Consider the following 18,616-nt stretch of genomic DNA (forward strand, 5'->3'; position numbering starts at 1 on the left):
ACGAACTTCTTGAAATTAAAATAAATTATCAACTTCTTTACTTACGTTTGTTGTGTGACTAAGTTGATCATTCGCTAACGTCTTTTACTCAAATTAATTGAAATTGGCAGCAATCTTTAATCTTTAATAAGTTATTGTTTATTTAAGCCGATAATATGTACGATTACACCATTGTTTTGTTTTCACACCAGTCATTTTCCTTTGTCTCGATGACCAGTTCTGACCGGTGTTAATGCCGACTGCATATCAATTTTTCGGGTCAATAACGAGGTGATGTATTGAAGTACAGTCTACAGCTGAAAGAGTTTATTATCTGAGAAGGCATTTGTCAGGAAAAAAATTGTTCGCCAAACGTTTATTTTATTCGCTGAATTTGCTCAATTTTCGCCATTGGCGAATCTGGTGAACGGCAGCGGGAGCCCTGTAACGATTCAAAATCAGTTATTATCAGGATAAACATTTTGACTATATTTCATTAAGATCAGATGAAAACTATGACCTCTATTGTTTACACAAGGTTTTTCTATAATTTTACCTAATGACCTAGTTCTTGACCCCAGATGACCCAAATACAATCCCAACCCAGATTTCATCAAGATAAACATTCTGACCAAATTTCATAAAGATTGGATGAAAACTGTGACCTCTACTGTCTACACAAGGTTTTTCTATTATTTGACCTAGTGACCTAGTTTTTAACCCCAGATGACCCAAATACAATCCCAACCCAGATTTCATCAAGATAATCATTCTGACCAAATTTCATAAAGATTGGATGAAAACTGTGACCTCTATTGTCTACACAAGGTTTTTACAAGGTGTTTCTATTATTTGACCTAGTTTTTGACCCCAGATGACCCAAATACAACCCCAACCCAGATTTCATCAAGATAAACATTCTGACCAAATTTCATAAAGATTGGATGAAAACTGTGACCTCTATTGTCTACACAAGGTTTTTCTATCATTTGACCTAGTGACCTAGTTTTTGACCCCAGATGACCCAAATACACTCCCAACCCAGATTTCATCAAGATAAACATTCTGACCAAATTTCATAAAGATTGGATGAAAACTGTGACCTTTACTGTCTACACAAACAAATTGTTGACGGACACACGCACGGACACACGCACGCACAACAGACGCCGGACATCACACCGTCACATAAGCTCACCATGTCACTTCGTGACAGGTGAGCTAAAAACGTGCATAATTTGTATTCACAAAAATCTATGTAATCATACCACATCTAGCATTGAAATTGTAGCTTAGTTGCTATATTAGAAACACTGATTGTTTAGGTGTTAACTTTATTTTACGAAATACTTTACGAAATTTTCGTTGATTTTGAGCGTTATAGAGGCTTTTATGTTATTTAGCTATATACCAGCAAATCTTCATAAATCAATCATGTGATCCCTAGAGTGGGTCCATTTGTTGCCCAAAGGGCATGATTTAAACAACTTGGAAGAGGACGACTAAAGAACGACTAAAAACCAACACCAAATGCACCATCAATATTTTAATAATGTTGCTTCAGGTTTTAGAGACTATTTTTGTACATTTTTTTATTATAAAAATCTATTTTTACCTTTGATGACCTACATAGGCTTTGTTAAAATCTGTCAAGGGGTTAAGGAGCAAAAATCCTTAAATGAAAAAGTTTATTCACTTACGCGCTAACAGATGACAGACATCACGGCATCCTTAAAGCTCCCCATGAGCATAATTGATGCACTCCATGATTCAATTTGGTTTGAATTAATTTAAATTAGTTTCTATGAGTAACGCATTTGCTCATCATGTCAATACAGTCAATATGGTAAATAGGCATTAACCTTATACTGAAAGGTTCTTTAAACCCCTGCACCACTAAACTGCAGCATTTGGAATGTACATGTGAGGCGAAGACATTTTCCCCAACATGTAGATTTCTTAAAATAACAGAGAAGCACTACAAGTACTTGAGTGTGGGTGTGAGAAAGACAGGAAATCCCATACTTCAACCATTACAATCTGCTAAACTTAGCATTTAGTAGCATTGTGCAACATTTTGCTTCCAGCAAATATTTATTTTTTTGAAATATCAAATGGCAGTAATAATAATGTATAACAAGTTGAAGGATCTTGTACATTTTAAAACATCAAGCATAGTTTAATTCTTTCCAACTCAGAAGCAAAGTGAAAATGGCTAAGTGCAAACAGCATAAAACCAGAACAGCCTGCGAGTATAACGAAAGCGTGTCAGATTATTTTTTTTTAGAGGTCACAGTGACCTTGACCTTTGACCTAGTGACCCAAAAATGGTGTGGCGTGTAGAACTCATCAAGGTGCATCTACATATGAAGTTTTAAAGTTGTAGGTGGAAGCACTTTGATGTTAGAGGAAAATGTCAAGGGCTTAGCACGGCGGACGACGAGCTGGCTATGACAATACCTCAGGTTTTCTCCGAAAACAGCCGAGCTCAAAATCAAGCAGTCACTTATACTCTGCCCACACCATTTCATGTTGTTATTGTATACTTTTAATTGGTTTTTCTTGACTTTTATCATTCAAGGGCTTTAATCCAGAGGTCATTTTTATGTACTGTCAATAGTAGGTACTTCATGACATGATCAGCACAATCCACATACATGTACATGTAGTTTTCATCTTTCCATGTAACACATTTCACAATGACACATTTTACAAGCTCACAAAAACTATTGTTCATGTAACTCTGTCTCAACAAATTAAATGACTTTGAACACACAATAGTTTGCTGTTTACATCAACATTCAAAAATTTACTATGTCCTAGCATTTTTGTTTTCCAAATGCGTGTTTAAAATTCATTTATAACTTTCACAAACATACTTTAAGGGATGAAGTATTTATATATTCAAATTTTATTTTTTGTAACATGTAAAAAGTTTTTCAAATCAAGTCAAGACACTACTTCAATAGCTGCCCTGTGTATATACACAGAGGGGGTAATCACGTGATGATCTAAAGGAAGTCAAGATGGCGACGTCCTTGCAGAAACAGGTATTTTTCGCAGTTTTATACCCTTTATTACTTGTATTTAATTATTTGATGCCGCTCACTTTCCAGCCATATCAGCAAGTAAGTGATTAGCGTGTATTTCGTAGTAATATTTGCTCAATATCTCGACTTTACCCTCTGCAAAATTTCTTAGCGGGAGCCTTTTGCCCTATAATTTGTGATCTTTACCTTTGCTGGGTTTCACTATTAAATTACTCTCCTGCATACAAACACACACCTAAAATCCATATACGAGTATTCTGTTAATGTTTCTTTCTGTGTTTTGTAAAAAATAGATTTGTACAAATCATTTTTAAGTAGTAAGAACCTAAAAGGTTTTACGATCTAAATGGGTCCTGCTTTTGAGATGATCACAAACGGATCCCGATTTCAGCCACAAAAAACGTTAGCTTGTTGAATGCTTTTCTGGTGTAAAATTAAACGTGAAAGAAGTATTTTGACTAGATACATGTTAACTAGGACGAAACTAGAAGCTTTTATCAACCAAAACCAAACATAACTTTTGAATGCTGCTCCCATTCAATTCAAAATTAAGCATGCCTTTCAGCTTTTTTTATCCTTTTTACAGGAAAACTTGTGGCCGATCAAATGGCTTCCACAAGAATTATAACTGCATGGGATGTAAGTATGAATTAGTTACAACAAGCAAATTCATTGAATTGATATCCCCGCCAATATACTTCTGGACACAAAAGTTTTCTGGACACACAAAAAAAGCATTTTTTCAAGATACAAAGGCCATAACTCTGTTATTATCCAATGGTGTTCAATGCCATTTGGCCTGCATCATCCTCTTATCCATATATATACTCATACCAAGTTTCAATGAAATCAGCCAGAGCACTTCCAAGATATGGTTCCGGACACAAAAAAGCATTTTTTCAAGATACAAAGGGCCATAACTCAGATATTAACAGATGGTTTACAGTGCCATTTGGCGTGCATCATCCTCTTATCCATATATTAACTCATACCATGTTTCAATGAAATCCGCAAAAGCACTTCCAAGATATGGCTCCGCACACAAAAGTGCCGGAATGACGGACGGAAGGACGGACGGACAACGCCAAAACAATATCCCTCCGCCTATGGCGGGGGATAATTATTCTTGTCTGTAATTTATTAAGCACCATTACAAATACACGCTTTATTTTACACAAATACATTTATTATATGGATGCATCATATTTTCATATAAATTTCATTATTCGATGCACAGCGTTACCTTATAAACATTTTGCTTAATTAATCATCAGAAACCTACATAAAATATTCCAATTTATGAGGCCTAAATAACTGATACTATTTATTGAGTTCTTGAGAATGTCATTTAAAAGGTAATACTTATACATTCATGAGGAACAGTAATTATTAAGTTTAAAACTTTTAGGAAAAGCTCTTGGTACGAATAGATTTTACAAGGAGCAGTATTTTTACAAGCGTGTATATACTGCAGTGGCTTCATATTTAAAGGAAGAGCATAAATAAAGTATGTTATATATGAATGTCACCATGAGCGATTGTAAATTTACCAATAAATGCTTTTTGGTCATGTATACATTGCAACAAAACGATCTGTGGTTAGTTTATTCAAATTAAAGCAGTACATGGACATAATTTATAATATCTTTGGCCTTATACGTTTTTTCCATGAATTTTGGCATACATAAATCATTGTTTTCAGACAAATCTTTGTTGTCAAACAATTTTTCAAAATCAGCTACTAATAAGAGAATAATTTAATATTGTGTATCGATGGCAAATTTATGATATTAAATTAAAATGATAACTGTCACCTTGTTGCTGGACCGGTAAAATTACTCACCATAGGTTTCCACGTATAGCGCGCTCCCGTATATAGCGCGCAGGCTGTTTTTTAAATGCAAAAATGGAGAAAAAAATATTGAAAGACAATAAAACCACCAAATCGGAGCGAAAATGGCCGCCATTTTACTATTGCACATTCCAATAATCCGGGGCATTGGAAAGCTTAATTAAGCATTCAAAATAGGAAGCGTCATTATGATTAGGAGCATGGGTTGCATGTAGCACTATACTTTTCTGACAATTTTGTAATTTTCTAGCAAAAGATCAACAGTCCATGTGCATTTCGTGAAAAACGTGAGAAAATAAGAATTAGTGTACATCGTGTGATTTTTCCTCGGGGAAAGCATGGGCATTACCAGTAAATTTGCATGTCGCATGGGAGACAGGGATACAAATGTTGAGGTACACCACTGTTGAACGTTCAATATTTAGACACACAAAATGCAATTGCATATCTTCACGTTCTCAAGTGTCAATTAGTGTCTCAAATGTTAATTAGCGTCTTAACAAGTCGTGGCAGATATTACTCAATAACATCTGCCAAAAACATGGTGGCCATTTTGATTATTTATGATTACACAACATATTTTTTTTCCAATTTAGCAGCCAGGATAGCGTTGTATCAATGTATAGCGCGCACCAGCTTTTTAATTTGAATTTTGGAGGTAAAACATTGCGCGCTATACGTGGAAACCTACGGTATTGTTGTAAAACAAGGATGCGATTAAATGTATGCATATATTGCGACAAAACGTATTTGTGTTACACACATACGATCAACATGTCCCTGTACGAGATGAAGGAGTAGTTGTTTAACTGATTGAAGATCAACATTTTAATTATTTCAGACGATGGCAAAGAAGAATGGTCATGCTCAAAAGTATATGTTCCGACATCAAGATCAAGCAAGGCAGGTTTCATCATCCACTGCGAGGATGCCTGGAGAACGATTACGGCAAAGTTCTCCGATGGAGGCCAAACACACTATCATATATCATCATGAACACTTATCTGTCAAATCTCGTTCAAAAATGAAATTTAAATCTGAAAGAACTTTGTTATCACCAAGCAAGAAAGAAATACAAGATTAATATACAACAAAATAAAAGTAACAGGTAGTGCATGCGGTAACAAATTTGAAGACTTATCCATAGAATGCCACCAAATACTTAAAATACCGACAGATTATCCAGAAACGAAGGCGATGTTGGAACCTTCAAAAACACAGCTTCTATGTGTTACAGATGACCGCATGTCAAATGAAGAGAATAATTGGACTGAATCAAGAATAATAAATCTAAAATTAAAGGTCATGAGAACATTCTATTACACTTTTCTGAACTTGTTGAAATCAGTAATATATATTCATGCATATACAATAAATCTTCTTGCTATCAGCCTGTGTATTAAAGTTATATAATGAGAAAAAAGTCATTGTGTTTTGTTACTTTAATTAGTTTCTTCATTCACAACATATTATCAAATATTTAAAACAACAAGCTATATCATGGGTTGTACATATGTATTTCAGATACATTTAAGATGGATCAGAAAAAAATATCCATTAAATACTGACAAGAAGTTTTAAAAACATTCGACACGACCTCAAACAATATTTGAGTATTGTTGGTTGTCAATTTTATAATATAACAGTAAATCACAGTTTCAAATCACCTAAATTAATATATAAATGAGATTTACTTTAAATCCCTGCTTTAAATCACATAAATCAATGTATAAGAGTTCAGCAATACTCACAATTTTCAATAACATTAAACAATGTATAAGAGCTTCTTAATTAAGAAGCAGTCAATATAAATTAAGAAGGAGTCGTATACATAGCTTTAACAGTATCGGCATACATGTATATGTTTAGTGCTTTATTGTTGTTGTCTTTGCCTATTTAGATATGTGTAGATGCTTTACTGCATTGGCAGGCGCTGTACGACCCTCGAACTCACTAGCCGTGTCATCCTGGAGGCATTGTTTTGACGTGTACTTGAAGCAACACATGTCGCACATACAGTTTCATGGATTCGAATTGTGCACAACTGCCAAGTGTTATGCTACCTGCTAGCATGTCGCAAACAGTTTCCCACACTGGAAACATGCCTAGCGGACCTCCTCTCAGTAAATATGATTACTTATTAAAAAAAATAAATAAGAATGTAAAATGTAACGAGTTAGCAGTTGTCAGATTTTCAACTACTCGAACTTATTTAGCCTGTGCGCTAACTGTATACATTTGTGAGAACTTATGCCTATAAACCACTCACTGTTCTGAATGATGAAACAAGAGGGCCTGAAAGGACCAAAGTTGCTCACCTGAGATTCAAAGGAACTGACCTATTCTGTGCAGCCCAAGATGTCATTAGAACAAAATGTTCTTACCAACTTTCATGACCAGTGAACACCCTGGCAGCCAAGTTTTTCAACAGACCAGAACCATTTTCGTACACATCCAAGATATCATTTAAACAAATATACTGACAAAGTTACATGAAGATTCACAAGTCAATATAAGGAAAAATGCCCTGCCCACTGGTGGCCATGTTTTTCAAACAACTGGAACCATTTTCAAACTTGTCCAAAATATAATTGGGACAAAGTTTCATGATGATCGCACAATAAATACGGCTTTTTGAGTGTTAACAAGGTTAACTATAGCTATATAAGAAAAAATGTTTTTCCACCAACCAGAACCATTTTCGAACTCATCCAGGATATCATCGGGACAAATCATCTGACCAAGTTTCATGATGATCGGACAATAAATGTGGCCTCTAATATAGGTTTTACTATAGCCATATATAGCCATTTAAGGAAAAATGCCCCGCCCCTTGACAGCCATGTTTTTCAAACAAACGCAACTATTTTCGAACTCATCCAAGATATCATACAGACCAATCTTCTGACCAAATTTCATGAAGATTGGACAATAAATGTGGCCTCTAGAGTGTTAACAAGGTTTTACTATAGCCACATAAGGAAATCTGCCCCTCCCACTGGCGGCTATGTTTTTTTTCACAGATCTATACCATTTTCGAATTCGTCCGAGATATCAATAAAACCAATGTTTTGAACAAGTTTCATGATGATTTGGCATAAATTGTGACTTCTAGAGTGTTCACAAGGTTTCTCTATAGCCATATAAGGAATACTGCCCCGCCCCCTGGCGGCCGTGTTTTTCAACGGACGGGAACCATTTTTGAATTCAACCAACATATCATTTAGACAAACATTTTGACAAAGTTACATGAAGATTGGGCATGAAATGTGATTTCTGCAGTGTTTACAAGTTTTTTCTTTTTTTTTGACCTAGTGACCTAGTTTTTGACCCAACACGACCCAGTTTCGAACTCGATCGAGATTTAATTGGGACAAAGCTTCCGACCAAGTTTCATGAAGATCGGACAAGAAATGTGGCCTCTAGAGTGTTTACGAACAAATGTTAACGGACAGACAGACGACGGACAAAGACCAGTCACAAAAGCTCACCTGAGCAATCAGGTGAGCTAAAAAGAATACTCTTATACGGATTTAAAATATAAATATGTATCTTTTTGTATGCAGGAGAGTAATTCAATAAGTGAAACCCACCAAAGATCATAAATTACATGGCAAAAGGCTCCCGCTAAGAAATATTGCGGAGGGTAAAGTCGAGATATAGAGCGAATATTACGACAAAATAAACGCTATTCACTTTCTGGCTGCTATGGCTGGAAAGTGAGCGGCATTAAATAATTTAATACAAGTAATAAAGAGTATTAAACGGCAAAAATTACCTGTTTCGGCACGGGCGTCGCCATCTTGACTTCCTTTAGATCATCACCGACACGTGATTACCCCCTTTGATACAATATTTTTGTGTTTCGTTTAGAATTCGCCAATTAACAAAAATCAACTAGTTCTTTTTCCATCATCAAAACAAGACAAAATACAGAAAACCATTTATTTCTTTACATCGTTTTTTTCCAGAATAATTGTTTAACATAACACAAAACTTATTTCCCTTTTGACATTTTGTTATACATGTAATCGTTATATTAATTACAAGAGCACCGCCTTGCGGGTGCAGACCGCTCATCTATTTTCTTTTTAAAGGTGAAAGGACTCTTATTTTCAATCACAAAGGAGGGAGGGGTGGAGTGAAGAGGGGTGTATAGTGTGGGGGTGTGGACATTTATTACATTATTTTCCGAAAAAAAAAAGATAAAAAAAATCGGGGGGGGGGGGGGGGGTGGGGGGGGGGGGAAGATTCTTGGGTGCAAAGGTTGGACGGTATTTCAAACATTAAATAATAAATACTCAGTTTTATATCCAGTAGGGATAAAGATATACATATTTCATAGTAAAAACACTCTTTTATTAATATTTCGCCCAAACGGGCTTTATCAAAGTTTACAAACACGAATTCACTACATAGTTATAACTGTCGTATACACCAATAAAGTAAATGTTTTATAACGTCAAATATGACAGGAAATGACGTCATGACGTCGTACTTTACCATGCGATATACAATTGCGCCAAAATACATAATATACATGACATTTCGTTGTATGGTTCTTATACTTTATCAGAAATTCATGCCCATTGTAATTTTCCAAATTGAATTTGATAATAAAAAGTATTACAATAACATCATATTGTTATATCAATAATAATAACTATATTAATGATAACAATAATTACTATAATAATAATATAGATATTTACTGTACCAACCTAAAAATAATATTCACAAACTCAAAATTCCTATTTTGTAGTCAACACTATTACTATAATATCTCAACACTAATTCTTATTGACTATATTTATCAACATTTAAACAAATTGAAATGATTAATAATTAATTATTTATAATAATTTTAATTCCAATCTTTTAAATGAAGTTAAATTCTAATGTATTGTGTTCATACAATTGCGCTCGACTATTCGAATGCTTGACAGTATAACGTAAGCCATCATGGAGAGGGGGGGGGGTATAATGTGGGTGTATGATCATTTAATAGATGATCTTTCAAAAATAAGAAAAAAAAAGAAAAAAATTGGGGGGTTGGGGTTGGGGGGAGAGGGGGGTATAATGTGGGTGGGTGACCATTTAATAGATGATCTCTCAAATTTAAGAAACAAAAAAATTCTGGGGGGGGAGGTGGTTGGGGGGGGGGGGTTCTGGGGGGGCGTGGGGTGTGGTTTGGGTGTATTGCGTTGTGGCATGTAAGGTAAGTGTTGTTTTGTCAAACTTTAACTTAGATTTATCAATAATATGCATATTCTAAGTATAAAAGGGGCCATAATTCTGTCAAAATGTTTGATACAGTTGTCTGCTCTTGTTTATAGGTTGGGGTCATGTTGGAAAACAAGTATGCACAATATGAAAGCAATATGTCAAAGGACATTGAAAATATTTGGGGTAATACGCAATCTTTAACATTTGCACACAAACGGACACGGGAACACCGAAGCCAGGGTGAGTAGGATAGCTCCACTATATATATTTCATATATAATAGTCCAGCTAAAAAGTAAAAATAACAATTGTAACATTATGGTAAAATTATTGTACCATGTGGCTCTGCTATCTTCATGTGGTTCCAGTCAAATCTCTGCACGCAGACGGTGGATTATAATGACTTTGGTTACAAACCAACACCCCAAATACTCAATTATTAGAATCTTTGTAAGAAAAATTCAGTATGGGCGTGGCAAGTCCATAAATATTATTGTCTTTGCCTTTGGTTTGATATCTGTGATTTTATTTCAGTATGTTTTAATTCAGCAATTACCCTATACAAATAATTTTGTCCGTTTTACATCTGAGTTACTTATTTAGTATAATTTACTATAATACAAGGTAAAAAAATATTGCATCAAAAGACGATAATGATTCATGTACAAAATAAGTATTGCATCAGCAACCAAAGGGAGATAATAAAGCGATCTGTACTCAAAGACAATATTAAAGGAAAATGTGATAATTATTTAAAAATATAAAACATGTGACATCCAAATGCGTATACAACTTTAGAAACAACCCTCTTTCAAGTTTATTGATATCGTTGAAGTAAATATGTTTCACGCCAAAACCCGGTAGAACAACTATTAATAAAATAAGAACTTAAAAAAAGAGTTAAGACGGCATCCATTTATAATGGGGATCTTCATATAACAATGTTACCGTTATGCTTATTTCTGAAACATGACAACATATGTGGTTTTCACATTTTACTGATATGCAGACTGCGGTCCAAACCTAACCCCACAATCTGAACGCATCGGACAGTGGGCTACACCACACCGTCTCTCTGATGTACGTAGGCGGCCGTCATATTGGATTTGGAACTACTTTTGAAAACAAGATGGCGGCCCGACGGTTTCAAACCTGGCGTAAAGAAGAAACATTTAAATGTGTTGTTTGTAGCTCGTCTGTTTCAAGATTACATTCCTTTAATAATATTAAGTGTAGATCTGTTTATTCCCACAACATAATTACACTTGTTTAAATGGAAAGTTTCCAGTATTGACATTGACTACTCCTACAGTATTAATTATCAATGATGACTTCATGTAGTCAATATAAATTGCAGCAATAGTCTTTTGATAATTTCTATTTTGGCAGACTCTTGGCTCAGATTTATTCTGAACGCGAATAATTTCAGCTATCCTTGATTTTCAACTGGCACCTTTAAATTGACTGTTTTCGTTATAATTTGTGACACTACAAGGATTGCTTACATCAAGTTTAAAATACATCACTCATTGTATACTTTTTTATTTTATTAAATTTTATTCTTGTGTTTTATTGGAGCTTTTTAGATCGAATGTTTACATTTATCAATATTGCATTTAATGACACAAATAATTTGGGAGAGTTCTTTTTTTATTGTTAAGTTTGATTGTGTGATATTTCAAGGAGTGCTTATACATGTATAAAGTATAAAATAAACCACTGACTATGGAAGCACTGATAGCCCATTGGTTTAAGCGCTTGACTTTTACTCCAAGGGTCAGTGGATTGAGCCCAGTTAAGGAAGACTTCCTTTTTTTTTTCAGCATAGCTGTTTAACGTCACTTTTGACCGTAGTTTACCTTTAATCATGACCAGTCAAATTCATATAAAAATTCCCGCCAGTAGGTCCCAAATGATTACATCCGAATTGTACATTAGCTAATGATACAAAAATCACTGTAAACAATGGATGCATATCATTTAAACAGAAATATGAATATATTTTAAAGAACATGTACATGTTAATTACAATAAATTAAAAACATAATTAAAAACATTATCTAAACATTACACCGAAACGTTTTTCCTTAGTTTAAGAAGCATTATAGCATTAATCACATGTCTCTAAAATTAAAAGAAGCTATTGTTTACATGCCGTAACGCTCACACTAAACACTACAAAAACACACACTCAAAGTGTAGCAAAGGTACACAAAGTCAAACACATGCTGCAAGGTCCAATAAACCCACTGTAACTCTTGGATTGCCTTCGTTATACCTTGCCTGGAATTATATTCCCCTAATAGTCTTAAATTTATTAAATAAAGGATACACTGGTTAACTTATTTGTGTTTTGATCTGACTTTACTTGTCTTTGTAGCCTTTGCTAGACTGTGTGTGTCTTTGCAGTGTTTAGTAAGACCCACTCTTACTGGTATCTAAATTTGTAAACAGCATAGTTAAACATGTCAATGTATCAAGTCAAAAAATGTAATAATTTACACTAGTGTTAGTCTATTGCAAGATTTAGTTCACTGATATATTAATTTAATGTGTTATTACTATTAATCACTTCAAGTGGCATAATAATCAATCAGTTGTGTATTGCGCATCAGACCCAAGAAAGAATCAACGCTTGCTGAAGAACTTTTTATTTCAAGATGGTGAGCATAATTAATTGTAAATTTCACCAAGCGCTTATTATATCTAGTTCTGCGGGTTTTTAAATGTACATTACATCAATAGCTTTTGCTGCCATTTTGTTTATCGGATGCAATTTAGTTCAAACACCCATATGCCAAACGATTGACTGCCCACAAAATTTACCTTATTCTTGATTATGGACATTTTATGAGCAAATTATCGCGTTATATAATTGTGTTGATACCAGTGCAGCAAGGGCCCATTTTTTTCAACAACGATATGTTAAGTCATTGAAACTTTTAAAGTGTTTTCTGTTGAGTTCAGTAACAATGTTTATATGTGAATATCTGTAATATTATATATATATTGTGAAGTGTTTTTTTTATTAAGCTAAACTTATCAGTACATTATACTTTCTTGAAGAAATTTTGATGAATGAATCCCAGAACTTTCCAAGCATATGTTCGATGTACATCTTTTTTTCTTTATCTGTTTCTTTTACATTTAAAATACTAGTTGGAAACTGTGTAGAGCTATGATTGTCCCAATTTTGTACATGATCTGATGAACATGACCATTCCAAAACTCTATTTTACTGTCTGTTCATGTCAATATACTATCTAGTCAATTAATATTTCTGTGTTTTTTGTTTAAACTATTTGGGATTATTTTGATGCATGTTACATCAATTAATAAACTGCTGCGCCATGAGCGCATGATACGCCCGTCGTTCGCCAATGAAGTAGTAAGGTAATAAATAACCCTTTGAATCATTTTTTTACTTCAGTTTATTTAATGAAATCACGAAATTTTGACGAACAAAGTCGCATAACTCTGGAACGACAATTCAGAATTCCGTCAAAAATGAAAGGGGATCAGGGTTTATGAATATTAAGATTGTGTTAAAATTTGAAAAAAATCCATCGAAGGATATTTGAGCTACGGTAGGACATTCAATGAAATCACGAAATTTTGACGAACAAAGTCCCATAACTCTGGAACGACAATTCAGAATTCCGTCAAAAACGAAAGGGGATCAGGGTTTATCAATATTAAGATTGTGTTGAAATTTGAAAAAAATCCATCGAAGGATATTTGAGCTACAGTAGGACATTCAATGAAATCACGAAATTTTGACGAACAAAGTCCCATAACTCTGGAACGACAATTCAGAATTCCGTCAAAAACGAAAGGGGATCAGGGTTTATCAATATTAAGATTGTGTTAAAATTTGAAGAAAATCTGTCAAAGGATATTTGACGTAGCGTACGACATTAACAGACGGACGGACGGACGGACGGACAGACGGACGGACAGACGGACGGACAGACGGACGGACAGACGGACGGACAGACGGACGCGGGGTATACCATAATACGTCCCGTCATAGACGGGCGTATAAAAAGTCGTTCGCCAATGAAGTAGTAAGGTAATAAATAACCCTTTGAATCATTTTTTTACTTCAGTTTATTTAATGAAATCACGAAATTTTGACGAACAAAGTCGCATAACTCTGGAACGACAATTCAGAATTCCGTCAAAAATGAAAGGGGATCAGGGTTTATGAATATTAAGATTGTGTTAAAATTTGAAAAAAATCCATCGAAGGATATTTGAGCTACGGTAGGACATTCAATGAAATCACGAAATTTTGACGAACAAAGTCCCATAACTCTGGAACGACAATTCAGAATTCCGTCAAAAACGAAAGGGGATCAGGGTTTATCAATATTAAGATTGTGTTGAAATTTGAAAAAAATCCATCGAAGGATATTTGAGCTACAGTAGGACATTCAATGAAATCACGAAATTTTGACGAACAAAGTCCCATAACTCTGGAACGACAATTCAGAATTCCGTCAAAAACGAAAGGGGATCAGGGTTTATCAATATTAAGATTGTGTTAAAATTTGAAGAAAATCTGTCAAAGGATATTTGACGTAGCGTACGACATTAACAGACGGACGGACGGACGGACGGACAGACGGACGGACAGACGGACGGACAGACGGACGGACAGACGGACGGACAGACGGACGCGGGGTATACCATAATACGTCCCGTCATAGACGGGCGTATAAAAAGTGTTATTTCTTACCGTACAAGTAATCAAACGTTTTATCTTGTAAAATGTTGCAACTCGGCCCTGTTTGTAAATAAAGTTCATTGAACATTATATGGATCTTAATAGTTAGTGCAGCCCAAAATGTCATATTTTGTTATTCTCATTATTTGCTACTTAATTGCTAGCATAAGAAACATACCATTGTAGTTATTTGAATATTTGTTTCGATTTAGTTGTTGCAGTTTCTTACCGCCTCACTGTCACATGTACCAACACATGTACTCACAGATGTAAATAAGCAAACACATTTTCAACAAGTTGTTGGGTTATGTGTCCAGATTTTTATGGGGATCAATAATCTATTGAAATAAAAAAGGCATTTAATTGTTTCTATAACAAAAAAAGTGGTTTTAAATAATCTTTTTCTAATTTCAGGTTCAGTGCTTGTGGAAAAACATGAGTTCCTGATCCAGAGTAGCTTTAAAGGCGTGCCCTTATGATACATGTCATTATCAATGTGACAGTTGCCTTAAAAAATTGATGGAGAATAAATTGTTTTTAAAAAGCTTAAAATGTTTATTTACACATTTTGTGTCAAGACTTAATTAAACAATTAATATAGTTGACAGAAATAATTGTAACCAATATTATTGCTGTTAATTGGAACATCCTTATAGTGTAAGCAAACACACCTTTCTATATGGAGAGGAAATCCAGGTTCAAATCCTGGTGGGGATCCCATATTAGCAGCAACTTAGATTATGTTCATATTGATTATACAAACAATACTTTTTGTTGTCAAAGTGTGTTGTATTTAATATGCAAATAAAATTTTCATTGTTTTTTGATAATTTTCTCTATCTCACACACACTTACGCAGTAATTTTGTTTTGTTTTACTTCATGTTATGTATCATTCGTATTAGAGCACCATTCTTTGGTTCACAAGATATCAGATGTCAAAAACAAAGGCCCATAATTATGTCCTGGCAATTTATCATAATTATAAAACTTTTACTTTGAAAAGAAAAGGGTTCTTCTTTGTTTCTACTACAGAATCAAATAAAAACGTTATTTTTTTGTACTATATTACAAATCAGGATATACGCCGAATATCTTTTTAGCTCCACTGGCCAAAGACCAGCAGGGCTTATGTCATGGTTCTGTGTTCGCTGTGTGTGCGTGCGTCCGTCTGCGTGTTAACTTTTCCTTTAAACATCTTTTATCTTTAACATGAAGTACAAAAAAACAAGTACCAAATTTTAATTGTTTTGTCCATAGTCTTAAACTAAAAATCCAGATTGAGAAAGAAATAGCCCTCAGTAATGACACATTACAAATCTTTGAACAAAAATGGAATCTGATAAAATTCTCATCATGTTTGTCCACTTATATACATTTTACTCTAATGTTAGTTTATCTTTCTAAAATATTTGTGTATATTTTTTTTCAATCTTATAAGATCATTGTGAACATACAACAAAACACACAAGTCCATTATGCTTTCTTCCCACTTTATACAACTCATCATTTTTCATAACTGTTCTTCTGTTGTTCTTTTCTTTTCTCTTTAAAAAAAAACAACACCTATCACAAACAACCAAAGAAAAAACATATTAACCCAGATTTTTGTTTTTGTTTTTTTCTAAATCTTAAGGAAACCAAAAAAAGTATATATATTAGCATATCTTGTATAACATGTCTGAACTTTATTGCTTTGTACAATCACTTTGTTGTATGATCATATACATGTATACATTGTATGTTCTATATTGAATAAAAAAAAATGTAAAAAAAAAATAAAATAAAAATTATTATAAAACTTTTACTTTGAAAAGAAAAGGGGTCTTCTTTGTTTCTACTACAGAATCAAATAAAATTGTTATTTTTCGTACTATATTACAAAATCAGTATAAACGCCGAATATCTTTTAGGCTCCACTGGTCAAAGACAAGCGGGGCTTATGTCATGGTCCTGTGTTCGTCGCGTGTGCGTCCGTCCGCGCGTTAACTTTTCCTTTAAACATCTTCTCCTAAACTACTGGTCCAATTCTGATGAAATTTTTCAGGAATGTTCCTGGGGTGAACCTCTTTCAAATTTGTTCAAATTATGCCCCTGTGATCAAATTTGACACTGCCCCAGGGGTCACAAAATTGAAAATTTGCTTATATAAGGCCTATTTTGTGAAAACTTTCAAAATCTTATTGTCCATAACAATTGAGCCTAGGGCTATCAAATTTTGTATGTAGGGACATCTAATAGTCCTCTACCAAATTTGTTCAAATTATGCCCCTGGGGTCAAATTTGACTCTGCTCCGGGGGTCACAAAATTGAACATATGCTTATATAAGGCCTATTTTGTGAAAACTTAAAAACAATTCTTGTCCATAACCATTGGGCTTAGGGCTACCAAATTTGGTATGTAGTGACATCTAAAATAAACCTCTACCAAATTTGTTCAAATAATGCCTCTGGGGTCAACTTGGACCCTGCCCCGAGGGGTCACAAAATTGAATTAACGCTTATAAAGCACCTACTTTGTGATATCTTTAAAAATCTTCTTGTCGAAAACCATTCGGACTATGGCTACCAAATTTGGTATGCAGTAGCATCTTTTAGTCCTCTACCAAGTTTGTTCAAATAATGCCCTTTGGGTCAAATTTGACCGGGTCACAAAATTGAACATTATATACGCTTATATCTTGCTTATTTTGTGAAAACTTTAAAAATATTCTCGTCCTTAGCTCTAGGACCTAGGGCTACCACATTTTGTATGTAGTGAGATATAGTAGTCCTCTACAAAGTTTGCTCAAATTATGCCCCTGGGGTTAAATGTGACCCAGCCCAGGGGGTCACAAAAGTGTACATGTGCTTAAATAATGCCTATATTTAAGTATTTGCACATGCCGAGAATATTTGTTTCAGTCTTTTTTTCAGCAGTGAAGCGATACAGGGCCATCATGGCCCTCTTGTTTAATAATTAAGACTATAAATGGTTTAAAGTTTGTGTTTGACGTCCTTGCTTCTGGAAAGCAGAACAGTTTAGGCATAAATGACTACCCTTTTTTTGTTAGAATCAACATTGATGCATTATTACTTAAGCAAAGTTGAACTCTTTAAAAACTTGATGACTGGGGGACTGAATTTTCATGTTTGTTGCTTACAATTTACTGAATATATCAATGTTTATGGCGAACAAATGCCATCTCTCTTTACAGGGAGAAGGTGTTTTTTCATAAATATCCAGGTTATTTTGTATAAATAAGACCACATAACATATTTATATAGTATAAAATGAATTCTGAGCTATACATCTATGATGATGCCATTATGTGTTTCGCTGTAAAAAAAATACAGAGAAAATAGACTACAGCTGCATGTCACAAGAGTTGTTAAAGGGCATTTTGACAGTATTGCCCCGGACTTTTGCCCATTTTGAAGGATAATCTTATAAAAAAATGATTCTTGGTTTAGCGTGCATAGGGGATGGAGGAGCTTTTATTGGTGCCTTTTATAAAAGTTGTTTCATATTGTGGAAAATTGAGTTTTAAAATGTATACAGGATGCCTTAAATTAGTCAAATTCCAACAATGTCTTTGGTTTTTCAATTAAAAACAAGAGATGTGTTTGTCAGAAACACAATACCCCATATTGCGCCGCTTTAAAGCCATATATTTGACCTTTAAGGATGACCTTGACGTTTCACCACTCAAAATGTGCAGCTACTTGAGATGCACATGCATGCCAAATATCAAGTTGCTATTTTCAATATTGCAAAAGTTAGGGCAATGTTAAAGTTTTCA

The 18,616-nt window shown here is 34.3% G+C and overlaps 1 protein-coding gene and 1 long non-coding RNA gene across 6 annotated transcripts in view; one reads left to right on the forward strand and one right to left on the reverse strand.

Moving 5' to 3' along the window:
* Nucleotides 1-18,616, reverse strand: part of LOC127860290 (zinc transporter ZIP10-like) — an 80,175-nt gene that overhangs the window by 60,200 nt on the left and 1,359 nt on the right. The window contains exon 1 of one of the 5 annotated variants that reach the window (XM_052398290.1): nt 1,680-1,700. The exons of the other annotated variants lie outside the window; for them this stretch is intronic. The gene's annotated coding sequence lies outside the window, so the exon portion shown is untranslated. Of the gene's footprint in view, nt 1-1,679; nt 1,701-18,616 lie in introns of those variants that run through there. 5 annotated transcript variants of the gene reach the window in all.
* Nucleotides 2,948-6,210, forward strand: LOC127860301 (uncharacterized). The gene is made up of 3 exons (XR_008039685.1): nt 2,948-3,029; nt 3,616-3,668; nt 5,723-6,210. It is a non-coding gene; the product is annotated as an uncharacterized LOC127860301 (long non-coding RNA).

Source organism: Dreissena polymorpha, chromosome 15 (genome assembly GCF_020536995.1).
Source record: "Dreissena polymorpha isolate Duluth1 chromosome 15, UMN_Dpol_1.0, whole genome shotgun sequence".
Taxonomy (NCBI): Eukaryota; Metazoa; Mollusca; class Bivalvia; order Myida; family Dreissenidae; genus Dreissena; species Dreissena polymorpha.